Genomic DNA, 20,576 nt, shown 5'->3' with positions numbered 1-20,576 from the left:
AGTTTTGCTTTTCTAAATTCTGACTGATCTATGGTGATTTATTCAAAGGGAATGGATAAGTCGAAATTAATTTTGCAGCCACTGCATAATACCTATCCTCATTTATTCCTGACTTGCAGGGGTACCTGGCATGGCCGTTGCTGTTCTAATCCTGTTGGCATTTTGAAGATCTCAATTTTTTTTCTTCTATATTTCTATGGAGGCAGAAAACACCTCCCGACACCCACAAAGGGGGAAGGAGGTCGGGGATCATTTAATATTACCTTACACATAGCTACTCAGGCTTAGGTGTGACAGAGCAATAAAAATCAACTTTTTGTTTCAAAATTTTCAAAAAACATTTTTGGTCTAAAACACTCCCTGGCACTCATTGATGAACCTATGAAAGTCTGGCCATCTAAAAGAAAAATGGTGACACACACACACACACGCGTTTTTTAGCTCTCCTGTTCTAAGAACAGAGCTATCGCGATACCCCTGGCGGGAGCGTGAGCGTGAGCGTGAAAATGTTAAAGTTTTTGGTGCAAGTTATTTTTTCCTTTCTCATGTTTTTATCTACCACACTATTTTTTACTGATTACAATATACAAATACATGTATTGCTTTAAAATTATTTGGATCAGACTTCACTGCAATGCTTTATAAAAAATATTATTAGACTAGTTATACTATAGATGACAGCACCACTGTACATTGACAGATTAAACAAAAGGTTCAACGAAGAATAGGAACAAGGGAGCTGGAATGCATCTTGTCATTCCGCTTTCCCACTTAAAATATGATTTCCTTCGGTATTGACTTTTGAAGTTTCTTTTGATTCCTTTCTCCAGACACAAACGCCAACCTTCATTTCACTAACAGAGGTATTTCTCCCCTTTCTGAGCCCAAATAAAGCTGGGTGGACAAAGGATACCTTGTGTAGAAAGCTATTAATCTAATATCCTCTTGTCGTCATCAAGGCGCCTGTTTACCACCCACAGCCGCTGCTGAGCAAACGTTTAACATTTTTGCTGAGAGTATGGATATTGGGGGCTCCATAAAGGGTTTGAAGTACTTTTCCAGAGCTAACATATAAGGCGGGGGCTCGAACACTGTGTTCTGGAGACCCCGAGGTATCTGCGAGACCATTGGTGGGGGTCCGTAATGAATTCCATCTCATTTTAAACGTGTGGCAGTTGAAGAATCATCTTTGCCCAGATTTTCCACGGGCTTCGCAGGATTGAGAACAATTTGATGTGATATAATTTTTGAACAGTATTGCAGTTTGAAGTGTTTACTTTTAAACTTGTAAAAGCTTCGGAGATTTTACAAATATACAATACTTGCAGATCACGAATAATAACTAGAATAGTTTGGTGAAATTATTATTTATTTGGTGAAATTATGATTTATTTCATTAATATCGCTGTTTAATGGAAATCACATTTTCAAATCAAACAAGCCGGACGTCGACATGGGTGCTCGCTCGAGATGGAAAGCTGGCCGACGCGACTAGCCGATATTCATGTACATGCTACCAATCAATTTAGCACAATAAATATGATTATCACAGCCGTCTTAGTTTGTGCCCAAAAACCCGCCTTGTGAAATTTCAGGCATGTTTCCAAAGAGACTCGAACAAATGGCAGCCCTGGTAATTCCATTTATCTATTCGCTAAAGATTTTATTTTTTTTATATGATGCTGTAAGACATTCTCCTTGGGCACAAAAAAGCAGGTCCCTCCGAGGTCCAGTTTCGGAGGTATTGATTTTTTTTGTACAATCCACAATAAGTGTACGATGTACGATAAAGTACTTTAGCTGTTGCTAAGGCCTAAGTCACATTTGCTCTACGGCGAGGATACGGCGGCCGTACGCCCTCTGAATTGACAGAAACGTGCGGCGGCCGCAGAATTTCTGCGGTGGCCTCAGGGTGGCCCTACGCCGTTTGGCTATCTTTTACAGGCCGTAGGGGTCGCCCTGGAATTATAACGTGGAGTTATAACTTTTTTCATTTCTACGTTCGCCATAGCAATTAAACAAGCCGAAAAAAAAACTGGTATAAAAAAAAATTAACCCACTCGTTACCGTCTGTCTGGCCGCACGTTTGCCTTAGGGCTCCCCTGTGGTCGCCCTGTGGTCGCCTTGAGGCTACCTTGCGTCTGCCTTGAAAAGTCTATGGCCGCCGCAGGGCCCCCTTAAGGTCACCGTGCGACATCAAATCAAAGACCATACGGCAACCCCACGTTTTCGGTCTCCACAATTTCTAAATACGCCGTGCGGCTCCCCGAAAAATAAAAACATATGTGACTGCTACATTGTGTGACCGTGGAAATACTGCGGCCGCCGTATAATTGCTAGTGGCCATAGATTTTGGAGACCCCACGGCCGCCGTGGCAAATGTGACTTAGGCCTAAGCAACAGAGGTGTGCATAGCAACCATTCATTTTTGTGTACATGCTAGCCACATTGTACACGTTCCACCCAAGTTTCATCAAAATCAGACTCTTTCTCTTAGAGATATTCGCAATTAACCGTTTCTGAAATGTTCGACATGTACTCACCCAAAACCTATCTCCTCCTACAAATATTTTTTGTTGGGGCTGCAAATTGGCATGAAGGGAGCGAGATAGATTGCGCACAGAACTCTAAGCTTCGATTTTTCTATTTTTTTCGATTTTTTGACCACTTTAAAGGGCCGTTGCTATGCCGTTGCTAGGGCCCGGGGTCCCATATTCGAAAGCACACCGATTCCCAGAAATATTGGTCCTACCTACCAAATTTCATTGGAATCGGTTGAGTGGTTTAGCCCCAAGGCGTGACCAAAGTTTTGTGGACAGACAGACAGATGGAAATGTCCAGAATAACGGTGCTCTAAGTGCAGCCAATAATCCAGACGTAAAGCAATCAGGGGTTAGTAGGATGGCCTATAGGTATGCACACTCACCTCAAAGCTGTCTAGCCTGGGTTTAAATGCCTATCCAGCGATAAGCCGTCATCCTGGTGTTTCACAGGCAGAGTGATACACCAATGTGTTTGTCATCCCTCGGATGGACGTTAAACTCGGTGTCCTGTCTGCTGGCATGAGTTGGTGTCCTTCGAGAAGAGTAAGTGAGCTATCACAGACAGAGAGAGAGAGAGACAGAGAGAGAGAGAGACAGAGAGAGAGAGAGAGACAGACAGAGAGAGAGAGAGAGAGAGAGAGAGAGAGAGAGAGAGAGAGAGAGAGAGAGAGAGAGACAGAGAGAGAGAGAGAGAGAGAGAGAGAGAGACAGACAGAGAGAGAGACAGACAGACAGACAGACAGAGAGATAGACAGAGTCAAACAGAAAGAGGGAGACAGACAGACAGAGAGAGGGACACAGACAGACAGAAGGAAGGAGACAGACAGAGAGAGACAGAGACACAGACAGAGAGACAGACAAACAGACAGACGGACAGAGAGAGAGAGAGACAGAGACACAGAGATAGACAGCAATCTGTCTGTTGTGAGTCAAGTGAGTTGTGAAATCAAGTGAGTTGTGTGTTAGCTCCCATACGAGCCTCGACCAAGGTATACAAAAAAAAAAAAAAAAAAATCTGACAAATTTAAAATTAATAATAATCAATTATCACAAATCAATATTACACCATACATCATTCAAATACATGAGAAGAAAATAAAAAGCTAAAAGCATACATTACATGTACAAATTGAGCTTATCAGGTCCTATTTATTGCAAGTTCCACTTTGTATGTCATTTTGCTTACAAATGACATCCACACGTTGAAAGGAACCTGACTCGGCACAGGGTAGCCTCTTCCGAGTGTTTTGCTCATCCCACCGTCGGGTTTATCATGCGGAAAGGCGATCGAAGCGGTGACGTCGTCCAGAAAGCTCATCCCACCACTTCTTGCATCACTGAGCATCTTGGTTTTTTTTCCCCCCCCCCCTTGTTTTTCCTCTGTTTCGACACTCTTTGGGGAACTTGACGAAAGCAGTCGTGGGAGTTTGCACCAACTGCAGTGCAAGGTTTCCGTTGCAAACTTCCCAAAGTTTAAAAACATACCTCATTGCTTGGTGTGTTTGTGATCTTCATCAGGAAATGAGTCGAATGGGAAATGTTAGATTTTGTTCTTCTCTTTTCTTCCGGGCAAGTATGCGTGAGAAGAAGAAGAAATCCATTTTCCTTAAACCAAATCTCATGACAAAGCTTCATCTAATCCAGGATAAATAATGTAGGAAAAGAGAAGGCTTCTCCATATCACAGGTGCGGAATGAACAGGAGCGGATCATCGAATGCCTCGGTGGTAGATGGCAAACCTGGTAACACCTGCACACTTATGGTGATTGGTCGATGCTTTCATTTTTTTTTTTTAATGTAGCAGCTGTTTATTAATTCTGAGGATGTGAAATACCAAAAGAGGGAGTAGGGCTGCATGCATCGTTCATCCGGAAAATCACTATCTCGACAAACACCTCACAACGTTCCTACTTTGCATATTCATTAAATGTGTACACTGGATTTGAATCAAATACAAAACTTGACTTTCCAATTACCACATATTAAAGCTCCACCAAACCAGACCGAACGTCTAGCCCCGTGAAAGATCGGCTATATGACTCCGGAGAACACACAAAGGACCAACGACTGCACATCGGTTCATCAGTGGAGAGGAATTTTTTTTCCAGGTTTGAGTAAGGTGGGGCAAGATACCCCTCTGTTGAACCTCGTCTGTCTAATATCCTGAACATCTGTATTAGAGGACTCTCTGGCTTATGGAATGTTCTCAAGTTCTGCTCTGAAATTATTGCTCCCCCTCTATCTGCCCTATTCATTCTGTACTCTTTTAGGCACCCCCTCTCTGCATGGAAGTCAGCAAACTTCACTTACATTCACAATAAGGGTGCAAAAACAGACCGTACCAACTATAGGCAAGTGAGCAAATTGGTTTGCTTCCAATTACAAACAAAGTCATGGAATCCATCATTCCTTCCGGTGCCTTTCCTGTTTTCTTTGAGCACCAGTTTGGATTCCAATCCCAGTCACTCAACTCTGAATCTATCTATATATATATATATATATATATATATATATATATATATATATATATATATATATATATATATATATATCTCTCTCTCTCTCTCTCTCTCTCTCTCTCTCTCTCTCTCTCTCTCTCTCTCTCTCTCTCTCTCTCTCTCTCTCACTCTCATGCATGGAGGCCTTCAATCTCAAACAAAAGTAGGGACGCTCTCCCTGGACAAACTGTACCTTTGGCATTCGATGCAGTCTGGCATCCTGCTTTGCTTACCAAGCTATCTGCATGTGGCATGGAAAGCCACTTTCATTCCTGGGTTTCTGACTTCCTCCACCCGCACAGTCAATACGTTGCCATCAAGAAACCCTCTCCCTCCCCTCTCCCTGTGAAGGCTAGATTTCCCCAGGGCAGTGTTTTGAGCCCAGTCTTGCCCATCATCGATATTAATGACCTCCCTGATGCTCGAGAAAACCCTCTCTTTCTTTGTGCAGACGTCTCCATAGTGTCACAAAGTACCCTCACATTCCTCTGCGAGACATATCGCAACTGCTTCTCTCTGCTGATCTGGAAATTATTCGACCCTGATATGATAAATGGAGCACGTCTTCCAATCCTGGAAAATCTCTCAGTCTCACCCTATTGTTCTGGAATGATTGTACAATGAACGAACCTATGTTCTGGGTCATCCACTGGAAGGGGTTCAGTCTCTTGAACGACTAGGCTTCACCATCAGCGATAACCTTTCTTGGACTGAGAGGTGTGAGGAGATAAATATGGTTCACTGAGAACAGGGAGGCAAAATTAAAAATTCTTCATCATCTGATGAATGCAGCTAGGTAGAAAACTTTGACTGAGGGGTCAATAAGAAGTGGTTTAGTTTGATATGTAAGTGTGACCTGCTCTGGAGTTGAACAGTAGCAGATGGCTGACAAGGCAAGGGGTGTAGGACAGCATTAAAGGTGATAATATAGGAGCAAACGGCCACGAATCTTACTAGAATAATGGTAGGGGGTTTGGGGGGGTTCAGGATGGGGTTTGGGTGGTTGGATAAAAGTCCTCTGCCTTAATCTCTTATTGAATCATTAATATGTTGCAAAAAAAAACCCAAAAAACTTTTGTCTCCACTGTGTCTAAGAGTGCAATACGGGGATCACATAAGTCTCAGAGCATGGTGAGAAACAAACGCTGCAGGACATTCTAACTACTTAATGGGAAGCTACCTTGTCCAGAAATACAAAAAGGGTGCTCGACACCGAATAACTTGAAATCAACCTCGTCAAGAGACTCAACGTTGATGTCGCTTATCACTAATGATGACCTTCCCAACCTAGTCCAAGTGTTTGTGTGTCTGGAACTGTGCTTCTTGATCGGGAGGTTTAGAGGACCAAGAACCAATACGTTAACCACAGCTTCTCTCCATCATCACATTTTCTTTTTTACCCTTTTGACATCCCATCGCCAAATTATTTTCTCCATTTCAGAATTGCAGATCTTTTCTGCCACGTAAGCCGTTTACCACTGCGTATTTCTCTTCCTCTCCCATTTGTTCACCCTATCTTATTTTTGGTTTTTGTTCTTTTCCACTATGTTTCGATTTCGACTCACACATATTCCACTTGTTGTTGAGGTTGCTGCTTTTTTTGGTGGCAGTGTTTCCAGAAGGCAAATGCACATTCCATTAACAACTACCATGATGTTTCATTATATTTTTCTTGTTCTTTTTTATTACATTTCTCTGCGCTACAATGAGCAATTTTGTGTTTTAAAAAAGTTACATATTCTATCAATTTCTTTTTGGGGAGCACTACTATCGACATGAAACTAGTTTGTTGTTCAAAAAAGATCATTTTCATGTTTTCCACTGACGCAAACAGAAGTTTTCGCCGTCTCTGCGCCCTTTGCTTGAAGCTCTGCTTTTAACTACTGGATCAATAATGCTACTTTGCAATGTTCATCAGTGATGCTCCTTTAACGCTACTTCTGAGAACTGCTCTACCTGACTCTATTACTCATTTCTATGGATGTCAATTAGGTGTTGCTCTTTAAAGGGGAACCCAAACGCAATATATTTTTTTCTCTGAAAACCATTGAGAATTATTAATCATGGTCTAAAATGAAGGGGGGGGGAGGGGAGAAATTATTTTGCAAATCACAGTGTCGAAAAAAGCCCTCAAGTGTCGATGTAAGATTTTGCGAGTGACATCACACCTTGAAGCCACATTGATCTGAACGGCAGCTTTGTATAGTGAAACAGTGCATGTCGAGCTCAGATTCCGATTCCGATTCCGATTCCGATTCCGATTCCACCATCGTTAACAACTCCCAAGGTTGAAACTGATCAGTGGGATTTCGAAGAACCTATTACAGACAAAATTAGTGATGGAAACGCTTTCGGGGAAATTGTGGAGTCGTATCGTTTCGAGCCTTTTGTGAGCGATTCAGAGGAAGAAGACAGAATTCTTCATGAAGATGAAAACGCTGGTCACATGATCACTTCTGCTCGGTAGGGTTTGATTTTCCGTTAAATTGATGGTTTATTAGGGAGGGATTTTGTATTAATTGATAAATCGGTATATATATATATATATATATATATATATATATATATATATATATATATATATATATTACTCGAGCAGAAATACCCATCATCACCCGACAGCACGGACATCGCCCAGGTAGACTCGCACACTGCGACGAATGCTTTGTCCCACCATCGCATGTTGACAAGGTGTCTTGTATGTTACGGGATCATCCCATTTCATACTTTCCCCGGACACCATTTGTGTCCGTACTATATCCTACCGTCATGTCCATGTGGTGTTGATGTCCTTCCCCAGCGGATGGGAGATTGTGGAGGGGGGAGGAGGGTGGAGGATTGTGGTGGTGCTATTGTGGGGGGTGATGGGGGATTGTGTGGGGAAGGTGGAGGAAGGGTTGGGATGGTGGCAGGTATTGTGTGGGGACGGTGGAAGGGGGCTGTGGGATGGCAGGGCCGATGGTTGTGGAGAGATGGTGGAGGAGGTATGCGATGGTGGTGGATATTGTGTGAGTGATGATTGTGGGGGGACAGTTGAGGGGGGTGATGGATGGTGGTGGGTATTGTGGAGGTATGGTGGAAGGGCGGGGGGGGGGGACCTTGAAAGTTTTAGCATCTTCAGTTAAATCCTATTGGAGGAGTAGATCAAGATACATACATACTTTTTCTCCACTATAAATAGACGGTGGTTCATTTGATTTGTAGAAATTTGTGTTGATGATAATTATTTTTAGGTTCTCTTGTGGTAGCTGCTGGACAATGGCAACAGGAGTTTGATTCACTGCTCAAATCGACCGTGTACATGTCCTGGTAGCTGGGTGGAGATGGTGTTACAGTTTCGAGCGATGGCTGTTTCTTACGCTTAATCATGGGGATGGCATCCTCTCTCTCAATCATGGCGGATAACCACAAGATCTAGCTATCTCTGTTGTTTCATAACGTGCTCTGTAACACGTTCCGAGCACAAAAGTGAACATTTTGGAGGCCCGATCCACACTTGGGTATTTCGGACAAACCTTGTCCAATTTCTGGTAAACTTGGGGTCTTTTGGCCATTGCTGTAGCATGAAGCCATCTCGGTTTGTATTCCTATTTCCAACCACCAAGGATGCATTGACTCGGCATTTCTGTGGAAAATCGAAAATTATTCACCGTTCGACTCAAATCATACCACGATGTAACCCGAACACAATACGGATCCAGTGGTCTACTTCCGACTGAGACGTCATGGCTAATCTGAAGAATAAGAAGATGTCGACTTTTAATCACAAATTTACCTACTTTATAATTCAGAAATCAGAAAAAGACACATCATATCTATTTTGTAGAGTATCAAGGGATCGATTAGTGTCAAGGTGGTTTGAGCGTTTGGGTTCCCCTATAAAGCTGCCCCTGACTCAGACTCTTTGGTCTATGAGAGTTCAAATTGCCTGTATGCAGACAACATCGGCTGAGAAAGCGCTCTCTCAATCAGACTTCATTTACAACGAGCAAATACAACCTGTTGCTTTGCTGAAAGGGGATATGAAGATGGGGGGAGGGGAGGGAGAAAGGAGGGAGGGAAGGGAGGGAAGGGTGAGCGAGGAAAAGAGGAGAGAGGGAGGAGGGGAGAGAAAGAAGAGGGGAGAGAAAGAAGGGGAGAGAGAGAGGAGGGGAGAGAGAAAGGAGGGGAGAGAGAGAGGAGGGGAGAGAGAAAGGAGGGGAGAGAGAGGGGGGGAGAGAGAGGAGGGGAGAGAGAGAGAACGAGGAGGGAGGGAAGGGTGAGCAAGGAAAAGAGGAGAGAGGGAGGGGGGAGAGAAAGAAGAGGGGAGAGAAAGAAGGGGAGAGAGAGGAGGGGAGAGAAAGAAGGGGAGAGAGAGAGGAGGGGAGAGAGAGAGGAGTGGAGAGAGAGGTGTGGAGGGAGAGGAGGGGTGAGAGAGGAGGGGAGAGAGAGGAGAGGAGAGAGAGGAGGGGAGAGAGGAGAGGAGAGAGAGGAGGGGAGAGAGAGGAGGGGAGAGAGAGAGGAGGGGAGAGAGAAAAGGGGAGAGAGAGGAGGGGAGAGAAAGAGCGAGGAGGGAAAGAGAGGAGGGAGAGGAGGCAGAGAGGAAACAGGGAAGGGAGGGGAGGGGAGAGGACGGTGAGAAGGGAGCGGAGGGGAGAGGACGGTGAGAAGGGAGGGGAGGGAGAGGACGGCGAGAAAGGAGGGGAGGGGAGAGGACGGAGGGAAGGGAGGGGAGGGGAGAGGAGAGGACGGAAGGGAGGGGAGGGGAGAGGACGGAGGGAAGGGAGGGGAGGGGAGAGGACGGAGGGAAGGGAGGGGAGGGAGAGAACAGAGGGAGGGGAGGGGAGAGGACAGAGGGAAGGGAGGGAGGGGAGAGGACAGAGGGAAGGGAGGGAAGAGGATGGAGGGAAGGGAGGGGAGAGGATAGAGGGAAGGGAAGGGAGAGGAGAAGAGAGGATGGAGGAAGGAGGGAAAGCAAGGAAGGCGAGAAGAGCGAGGAAGGGGGGGGGAGGTGGGAAGAGTAACATCTCACCAAACGGTGCTACACACTGCAGGAGGAAGAAGTGTGAGGAGGGGGTAAGAGAAAGACAGACAGACAGAGAGACAGAGACAGCAAGAGAGAGAAAGAGAGTGAGGGAGTGAGGGAGGGGGGAGGGAGGAGGAAAAAAAAAGAAAAAAAGAGAAATTGAGGGGTGGAGGTGGCATTAGCAAAGAGCATGATACACACCCATCCATCCATCCATTGGGACCATACTCTGTACGGAGCGTTGGTGCTGCCTAAGCAATCTCCTGGGCTATTGGGCACAATCCTGAATGGGTCGCTACTCCGACACAGGACACCAGTAAGCTGGCAGTCATTTTGGCGACCTCGGAAGGATGACAGGCAGAGTCAACCCCACCTGGTATTAATTCAACAGCAAAGTGGGATTTGAACTCAGGATCCTAGGATCCCAAGCCCACCATCCTCATCATTAAGCCAACACCAGGCATAAAGAGAATGATGTTATGCTTAATGACTGCACACATGCAAAAAACAACAAAAAGGTCATGTCAGAACAGCTGTATACACAACACAACAAAGTTTGTAAGGTAATTCACTGGCCCATCAGCAAAAACTGTGATATACCAGTTCCAGAGAATCTCTGGGAACCTGAACAAAAGCAAACACTGAAAACATGGAAGTACCTACCGCTCACATACGACCTCATGATCCCATCGAGCGTGAACATCAAAAACAAAGCATTGCAACCAGTTATCATACTTCGGTACAAAAAAGAGAAGAAAGGATTGCTAATCGACATGTTAATTGAAGTGATTTTGGACTAAATAATGCAGAAATCAAGAAAATGACCAAATACCAAGATCTCAAGAATAACGTGAAAAGACCCAGGAAGTTGAAGAATGCCAAAGTTGTTCCAGTGATAGTTGGAGCGACGGGAATGATGATGAAGAACCTCACAGAGGTATTAAAAACCATCCCTGGGAATATTACTACAAACTAACTACAGTTGGAAGCTGTCCGGTGCTCAGTGATGATGCTGAAGAGAGCCCTCGCAACAAAAAACAACAACTTCACAGCTTGGTCCACAAATAGTGACCCCCTTACTAAAATGAAGGTGGATACTTTGAGACCTAATATGTCTCTGTTTCACCTCCTGACGAAACCCACCCATGTGTGGAGATAGCAGGCAACAACAGCAACTTGCATGTACACACACACACACACACACACACACACACACACACACACACAGACACACACACACACACACACACACACACACACACACACACACACTTTGAGACCTGGGGCGAGAGCATTTAAACCCCAAGCATCTTGCTGGCAAACATCTTCCTGCTTGCATGCATGCTCATACATACAGCGACCATTGCTCCCCACCAGTCAGCTCACTCCGAACCCGATAAGTACATACTACAGTCCCCTCAACAGAGGTTGGAGGGTGGGGGAGCAGGGGGGGGGATGGGAGAGAGATAAAGGGGTGGAGAGAGGGGGAGGGAAGAGGAAAGGGGGGGGAGAGAGGAGGCAGTTGGAGAGAGAGAGAGAGAGAGAGAGAGAGAGAGAGAGAGAGAGAGAGAGAGAGAGAGAGAGAGAGAGAGAGAGAGAGAGAGGGTTTGGAAAGAGGGAGAGGGGTTGGATCGGGGTGAGAGGCAGAGGGGTGAGAAAGGGGAGCGATTATGAGGGATAGGGGTGAGGGAAGGAGAAGGGTGAGGGAGGAAGAGGGGTGAGGGAGGAAGAAGGGTGAGGGAGGAAGAGGGGTGAGGGAGGAAGAGGAGTGAGGGAGGAAGAGGGGTGAGGGATTCCTGCAGATGTAAAGCCCAGTTTATCATCCATCTCAGAAATGGCACACACAATGATGAGTCATCCTGCCTGTGAAACACCAGGATGACAGTTTAAAGCTGGGTTAGGATTCAAATCCAGGCTACACAGAGCGGACATGCATGCCTCTCGGCTTTCCCGCCATGATATGGCAATTCATTACTTCATAATTGAAAACATATATTACTCATTGCGATCATATAATTTATTTTGCCATCCTACCTCCAGTATAGAACCATGGTACTACCAGTGAAGCTTGAAGAACATGCACCAAGTGGCTCCACCAAGCAATCCACGAAATGGTTGAAGAAACTTTTCAAAACAAAACGATTAATTTTTATTTGTGTTTATCGATGCCGATTTGTATTTATTTATGATGGGTCGTGTAATGGAAGAATGAACAAAAAGGGGAAACATCGTGGAAAATAAAATTTCACATTTTCAGCGAGCCAGCCACTGCCTGTTGCACCGCAGTACAACACGTGGCCAACGCACACGAATGGCCCTTGAACTTTGTTCAAGTTGATCAACATACAGTATTCAGTGATGGTGTGAATATTGTAGAGCGCTCGTCAAGTGGCTTAAGCACTCAATTGAAATGGTTGATAAGAAACACCACGCTTGGCATGCGATTTGCAATCACCGAACCGTCATATTAAACATACACCTTCCGGAGACCCCCAAAATGTGAAATATGTCCGAAATGGAGAAATGAACACTTTTTTTTGGAGTCAGAACTGCTTCTAAGTTCAATTCTGGAGATTAAATTTCATAATTCTGCTTAGTTTAAGAGATTCTCAAGGTTATCACATGTGCGGAAATGAAATAAAGTCACGAATGCTGGTGTCTCCGGGCGTTCATAAGCATTGCAATGCACCCAGAAATCCGTAGCTATGATGAACAGGCATTCAAAAATATGAATAAGTAAAGTGAAAAAAAACAAAAACATTATCGTTAAGAAATCATTGCTGCCTGTTCCAAGTCAAGGCTAGGTTGAGCAAGCCAAAAAACATGGCAGCTTCAGACCCAGGTGAGGTAACCCAGGATATGCCTTAAGACCCCAGAAAGCAAGGTGGCCGAAGATGCGCCTGATAAAGGATAAATAAGGCCATCAATTATCGTCAAAATGGGTGTTTTAATTTTCCCAAACACCCAATTTTCCCTCTTGCACTTCCTTGGAGAACCCTTGGTATCAAAGCAAAGTTTCAGGCTGCGAGGTTTCATGCTTTTGGAGTTATGGAGGAGACACATACACACACACACACACACACACACACACTGGCATTTATTCATATAGATACTCACTGAACACATTTCCTTCTTGATACTTTGTCGGTGACTTCTTCTGCCACATGGATGCTGTTCTGCCAAATAACTCCTGACACATGGTCAAGTGCAGGTCACTGCTCTGCAAAGAGAAGCAAAATATGAAATTCTGAGTGAGTCCAAAGCAAGTCTTCGATTCAACAGTCTCAATTGCATCAGCACACTGTCTCATGCAATCGAGTAGGCTACTCACAGATGAATGAATACATCAACAAGTGAAAGCGCAAATGAACTAGAGAGCTAACAGAACAAGTTACCCCAAGAAGTGTTCTAAATTATACTTCAATTCAAATTTTCAATTTTTTTTTTTAATAAAAGAAGCAGTCTTAGACACAGCCCTATTTAACATGTCCAAACACAGCTATATGGAAGGGTTTTGAAAGAGCAAAGTAGGCAATTTGTGTTCTATAGAGTTGAAGTATATAATTCAATTTTAATAAAATAAAGATTGGAAAAGTCATATGAATAAATTAATCCAGAATTTACCGCCATTGACGCAGTGTCTTTCACACCACTCTGTCGAACACATTACATTAATTCTTCATGCCTGTCGTTTGTGTCCTTTATGAAGTCCCTAAAAACAGTAAGTTTCATGTTTGGAATGATTCTCAATTTTGATTGACTGACAGGCACAGTAAAAAAAAAAAACTATCTCACTCCTCTCTGCGCATGCACAATCGGGACAAATTCAGAGCCAAAGTATGGTGAAATGGCAGATTCGTTTTCCGATACATGTTCAAAATATAATATTCCATTTAAATAATTTGTTCCTCAATCATAAAGTGACGTTTGTGGACAGACAGACAGATGGATGGACAAGAACCGATCGGTGAACTCTGCTTTTTGCTTTGCGTGCGTTGGGTAATGAACGGTAGAATCAGTAAAATGCTGTAGTTTTGAACTGGTTAAATTGAAAATCATTTAATACAAACGATTGGCTTCAGAAGTAAAACAACAAATCAAAAGGTAAAATGTGAACGGCTAACGCGAAACTAAAAAACAATTGATTCAATAAACTTGCGATCAAAGTGAAACAAAGTTGACTCGAAAAATGTGTGTGCCAATAATTAAATACTGTCAGCTCAATAAACAAGATGTGATAAAATATCTTGATAAAACTTGTAAGATTAAAGACATCTGACAAGAAAACGATTGAAAATGAAAAAAACAACTGATTCACAGAATAAAGATGTTCACTGTGTTCTTCCTCGAATGTGCACTGTGACGTGGTTAAGGAGAGTCACGTGACCAGCCCTTATTCCAATGCTGTGCTGTGACGTGTTGTACCTGTGTCGGAATAAAACCTGTTGTTCCCACGTCAGTCTTCGTCCCTGTTCTTCGAGTCCATTACAAACATTAATTGGGGTTCTGCTGATCCTCTGTTGCAAGTCTGGATGTAATTGGGACAGAACTGGAGGAGACGTAGCCCGACAAACAAACACACAAACACCAGTCCATGAAATGTAGTGATGAGTATGATAGATGATGAGTATCCCTGACAGGGCGTCGGGGGTGTGTGTTCATTGCTGACTTGGCAAGCGATAGCAAGCCATTGTTAACGGAACACACCCCTGGCTGTTTTGTCCCTCTCTCCTGCTTTGGTGTGTAACGTGGGTTTCCCCCATTTTACACTGTTTGTCCAAGCTTGGTGTTGTCTTTAAGGTTAAGGTGGCTGGCTGGAGATGTTATAGTCTTGATTTCGAGTCCCTGTGCCATTATATGATCGCCTCTCTCGAGCTGTTCAGTTCTATCTGCAATAAGTACTCTGCACCATTCCATCACCGACGGTATTGCGACTCGTTTATTGCGTCTACATGTACATAAAATTAAACACATCTCACTGGAGCTGTTGTTGAGCCGTTGAAATAACACCAGGTGGGTTGACTCAGCCTGTCATCCTTCCAAGGTCGGCAAAATGGGCACCAGGCCACTGGTAACAGGGACACCGCTGTGCTTCCAGAAATGATGTAGCCAGCAGCCACACGCCGCATACAAAACAACACCAAAACTGTTCTTCTTTTTCTTCTTCCGAAGGTGGACGGAAGTTATGTTTTCATCCCTGTCTGCATGTCTGTGTGTGTCCATCTCTGAGTGGGAGCATCTCAACAAGTTATGGACGGATTCGGACTAAATTTGGTGGACAGGTTGGGTGGGTGACGATAACAAGGCGGTTCGATTTGGGTTCAGATCCGGATACAGATCCGACCTATCAGTGGGATACAAAACGTACACTGTTCAACCTGGCGGAAGGATGCCCTCCACCGATTGCCGTCCCAGTTATCTTGTGCGGCTCCATTCTGTGTTCTATCTCTTCCAAGAGCCTCGACTTTACATGCAAAAAATTGCCACATCCCGAGGAAGTCTTTCAGTCAAACATTGCTGGATTTTTTGGGGATAATTTAACAATCGTTATTATTCTTAATTGTATTCACATTTTGCAAGGACTTTTGTGTGTTCAGTCATTTGAGAACAGTTAATGCTGTAATTCGAGAAGTTGGTTCATCGATGTGGATGAAATCTCCAGGATGCTGATCGAGATTTTCTAATCGCCATGCGAAGCGGAGAGCAGCTGTGGTTGGACCGTTAACCCTCGTCAGAGCACAATTTCCTCGTTTGCTGAAACACCAAAATGATAGTTTATCAATAGACTGAGGTTCGAACGTCGAATTGAACTGCTCAGAGGTGAGTGTACATACCTCGAAGCTATCCTGGCAGCAGATTGAAAACATTCAATGTGCCTTACTACTAGTTATGGTGATTGTGAATTTCCTAGAGTTCACTAAAGTTAATGCAGTAAGTAGTTAATTAACTTTAGTTATTCTTCTTCTTCTTCTTTCGGCTGCTCCCGTTAGGGGTTGCCACAGCGGATCATCCGTATGATCCGCATAGTGATTTGGCACATGTTTTACGCCGGATGCCCTTCCTGACGCAACCCTGGTCGCCTCTTACGACACAGGGATATGGTACACCTATTTAAACCGGGGTATACACCGGCCCAGTACACTGGTACTCATTTCGCCGACCTCAGAAGGATGACAGACTGAGTCAACCCCCTGGTGTATTAATTCAGTGGCCCAACGGGGCTTGAACTCAGGACCTTTTGGATCCCAAGCCGCTGCCCTAACCACTGCGCCAACACCAGGCTCAGTCAATTAACTTTAGTAAACTCCAGTAAACTCCAGTAAACAACGTAGTGTTTCGACTCAAATTTCAATAAACAAAACTATTCACACATCTTTATATTCACCATGAGAATGTAATTATATCAAACACTTGAAAATCTTTACGCATTAAAGTTGTATGGCTTGTAACAAAAATAGTTTGTCCACAGTAGATTGAACTATGATTTTAATGTTTCTGATTTTATAAGGATGGTCAGTGTAGGGCCGTTGGCTTCAACAGGATGGCTTCAAGGAAAACACACTCGTCTCTGAGCTATCCAGCCAAGGTTAGAATCCTGATCGAAGTATATATAACCTGTCATCCCGGTGCTTCACAGGGAGGGTGATTCATCAATGTGTGTGCCATCCCTCGGATGGACGACATTAAACTGGGCATCAGATCTGCCAGAATTCGGTGGTGGACATTAAAGATGACACGCGAAGAGTATGCGAGTTAGCGCCAAGACCCTGGCCAAATTACAAATTCCTGCCCTAACCAACAGAGGACACTGCATCAGCAGCACAGCCAATGACGGTACCCTGCAGCCTTGTGCTGCATACAAATGAAGAATCACGGTGTCGTTGCACCACCTGTGTGCTGCTCAAACCACAGCCCCACTTTTTAATATGGCACTTTTGAAATGACGTCTTAATAATGCTAAATGAGGTCTTTTGAACATGTGCTGTGCGTCTGTGCTTTCAGTGATGCGGTTCTGCTCGCCGGGCGTTTTTAACGTGCTGATGCGAGCATGAAATCTGTGATTCGAATAGTCCTTTCAAAATTAATTTCAACATTAAGACAAGAGATAGATTTTGTTCTCTCGTCATCTCGGTGCTTTGCTTCGAAATCTTGTGTCCCAAACCCATCGCTTTCTGCATCCACCTTACCCAGCTGTTCCTGGACTCTGTGTCCTTTTCTCCTGACAAGGTGGAGAGCTTGCTGTCAAATCTCAACTCAGATTCTGCAACTGGTCCAGATGACATCAGCCCACGTGTCCTAAAAAACCTGCTCCTCTGCTCTTGCTCACCCGCTCTCTGTTCTATTCACCCTCTCATTTGCTCAAGGTCATCTGCCATCTGCTTGAAAATCAGCAAACATTACCGCTCTGCATAAAAAAGGTGCAAAAACAGATCCCTGCAACTACAGACCAATCAGCCTTCTCCCAATCATCAGCAAGATTATGGAATCCATCATCTCTTCAGACATTAAATCCTTCCTCTTCTCCAATGGCTTGATTTCCGATCATCAATTTGGTTTCAGACAAGGTCACTCTGGCTAATTACCTCCACCACTGAAGGTGAAGTTTGCACCTCTCTCTGTCTGTATGCCTGGTCTTGGCTTAATGGTTCGGGTGGCGGGCTTTGGATCCGAGGGTCCTGAGTTCAAATCCCCCTCAGCTGTTGAATTAATACCAGGTGGGGTTAACTCGACCTGTCATCCTTCCCAGGTCGGCAAAATGAGTGCCAACATGCTGGTATCCTGTGTCGGAATAGCGACCCGTCCAGGATTGTGCCCAATAGCCAAGGAGACTGCTTAAGCAGCATCAATGCTCTGCACAGAGTATGGTCCCAATCTCCTCCTCCTGCTCCCACCCCCCCCCCCCCAATCTACTTTCTCAACAATCTTCTTGAAGAAGTCCTTTCATTCAAGCTTCCGGATCACACTATCTGTCATTATCTTTCCTGGGAAAGCCACATTTCCAACCTTGCCTCCAAAGCCAGTCGCCGACTGGGAATCCTCTGTCGTGCAAAGTCCTTCCTCGACCCACCTGAACTCCTGACCACTTAAAAAGCTTTTGTCCGCAGCCTCATGGAGTACTGTACTCCCCTCTGGGTTGGTACTCCTGCCTCTCACCTTTCTTGGCTTCACGCTGTGGAACCAAGGCATTTCAGATCATTGGTAACACCCGCGGTGAGGCTGAGTCTTTGGGCCTCTCACTCTCTCACCGCAGGCAGGTCGGTGGTCTTTCTGTCCTCTACCGTCTCCACTTCGGTCTCACCCCCCTGCTCTGTCTGCGATATGTACCCCCCTACCCCCCCCCCATATTTTCGCAGGGCATTAAAAGGTCCGCCAGCAACTCCTTTCTGGTAAAACTACCAAAATCACGAATCACTGCTCACCTTCACTCTTTCATTTCTCTTTTTTCCGGCCTTTGGATCAAACTCCCACACTCTCTTCAATTCCATTCTTCCCTCTAGGTCTTCAAAACAGCTGTTCACCACCATCTCTTATCTTCCCCCATCAGAAACCACAATCTTTTCTACCCCCGTTAATCCACCCCAAACCCACCTCCTTCAAAATTCCCTGCATTCTTTCCCAAAAGTTCCCTGTCGTGTAAGGTCCTGAAATTCCCTGTCGTGTCCATCTCGTATACCGCGTGTTCCGTGCCCCCATCCCTCTCCCTTCCACAGAACTCCTCATGTCTCTGTTCCCCACTGTTTTGTCCTTCCCTCTCGTCTCCTTCCCCTCTTGTTGTGCGTTGTGTGTTAGCTCTCATACGAGCCTCGACAATGTATACAAAAAAGAAAAAAAATCCCTACCTAGCAACTATGAAATATGTCCAGGCCTCACTGATTGATTTCCTTTCTGGAGGTTTCTGCATATGCGTGCCGAGCTATCCAGGCGGATAACATAATTTTGTCATTTTGAAAGCACCATATTGTTTATACTTTTTTCTCTCTTAATCTGTAACAATTAATCAGTCGTTTACACTTCGTCTGGTCATCCCAATGAATACTCATTGTCGTTTGTTTATACCTTCCCTCCAGCCATCTAACAATGAAATATGCTTCTTAATTCATCTCTACAACCTTTCTTGCTTTTCGTACCCTTTAACACCACTTTTCATGTCATGCTTCCATTCATTGAAGCTTCTCCCCACCATTGTAAACAACAGGAAGTCAAATTAAAGCACATGTTTGCTCTTCACTTTTCAATTAATCCACTGGTCCCTAACCTGCGGCCCGTGGGCCGCATGCGGCCCTATACTGCGGCCCGCGAGGACTTTCCAATCAAAACACATTTCCATGTTGCAATTTTAAAGGGGTTTACACAATGCCGCTGCCGGCCACTGCCGCTTACCGCCGGGAAGAATAAATTCAATTTGATTTTACCTTCCGGCATCTTGCAGCAGTGTTTAAAATTAATTACTCCCCGAACGAAAATTTGTTCAGAATTACAGTGCATGAACAATCGATCGATCGAATACATATAAAATTTATTAATTAAAAAAACAATACTCCAATAAACCCCAAACGTTGTATCGATTTCTCAACACAAACGTTGTGTGACAGTATCAAGTTTCTCAATAAAATGCATCAATTTTTTTTCTGGCTCCCAACATCCTTGGGAGTAGTGAATGCGGCCCGTGGGATCAAAAGGTTGGGGACCACTGAATTAAGCCCAATCGTGGATAGAAAGCCCATTTATAAAAGCATATAAATCAGTAACCGATTAATATGTTCAACTTTCATTCGTACCTAACAAAATCTCCACATCGAAGTGTCAATTTTAGCACCGGTTGAAGTATGTAATTGTATCACTTCCATTGAATCTGATTACATAATGCAAAAGGTCATTGTTTGCTGGTCAGTCTGCATATGTGCACATTGTCTACATTACTTGTGCCTACCTGGGTGACCTCTAGTATGAGTGGTGGAATACTCAGCTCGACAGAGAACTTCACTGACCATGTCTGCCCTGACAATAACTTTACCATTTGGTCAATCATCCAGTCTATATTCTAATTCCCTGGTATTGCAGTTGCCATTGACCCAACGACAGTTGAACGCTCTGGAGCAAAACAATTGCATTTGATACCCTCGTAATGCCACTTCCATATCACTGTGAACATAAGTGCTGCACTCCTATCCGCTTGCTTAGGTTTAGTCTCATGCTATGAGTTCCATGTTATTTCAAAGGCACCTTAATGATATTTAACCGGCCATTCTTCAGCTCGAGGTGTGGCAAAAGTTTTGACGCAGATTTCCAATGTTCTCTTCGGATGCTGTATTTTTGTCCCTGCTTTCTCAATAAATTGATTCTCCTCGTTGTCTGTGATTACTATTTCAGATTCCTTTTCTTCCCCTTATGAATTTTCTTGTTTTTCTTTTCTTTCTTTCGTTGTATTGGTTGTTTAGATACCGATTATACATTTTCTTCCATTTTCCCTAATGGTGTTTCCCTTTTATTTCGCAACCACAACAGTTTCTACAAGCCTCTTGTGGAGAG

General features: G+C 44.3%; 1 long non-coding RNA gene across 1 annotated transcript in view; it reads right to left on the bottom strand.

Moving 5' to 3' along the window:
• The window catches only part of LOC147019525 (uncharacterized), a 75,504-nt gene that overhangs the window by 42,842 nt on the left and 12,086 nt on the right, over nucleotides 1-20,576 (bottom strand). Inside the window, exon 2 of the long non-coding RNA XR_015061449.1 lies at nucleotides 13,164-13,266. This is a non-coding gene — a long non-coding RNA (uncharacterized LOC147019525). The remainder of the gene's footprint in view (nucleotides 1-13,163; nucleotides 13,267-20,576) is intronic.

This window comes from Eptatretus burgeri, chromosome 9 (assembly GCF_056783735.1).
Source record: "Eptatretus burgeri isolate ZD-2024b chromosome 9, Ebu_testis_v1, whole genome shotgun sequence".
Taxonomy (NCBI): domain Eukaryota; kingdom Metazoa; phylum Chordata; class Myxini; order Myxiniformes; family Myxinidae; genus Eptatretus; species Eptatretus burgeri.
The sequence above is the reverse complement of the archived record's forward strand: the minus strand, read 5'-3'. Positions and strand labels throughout refer to the sequence as shown.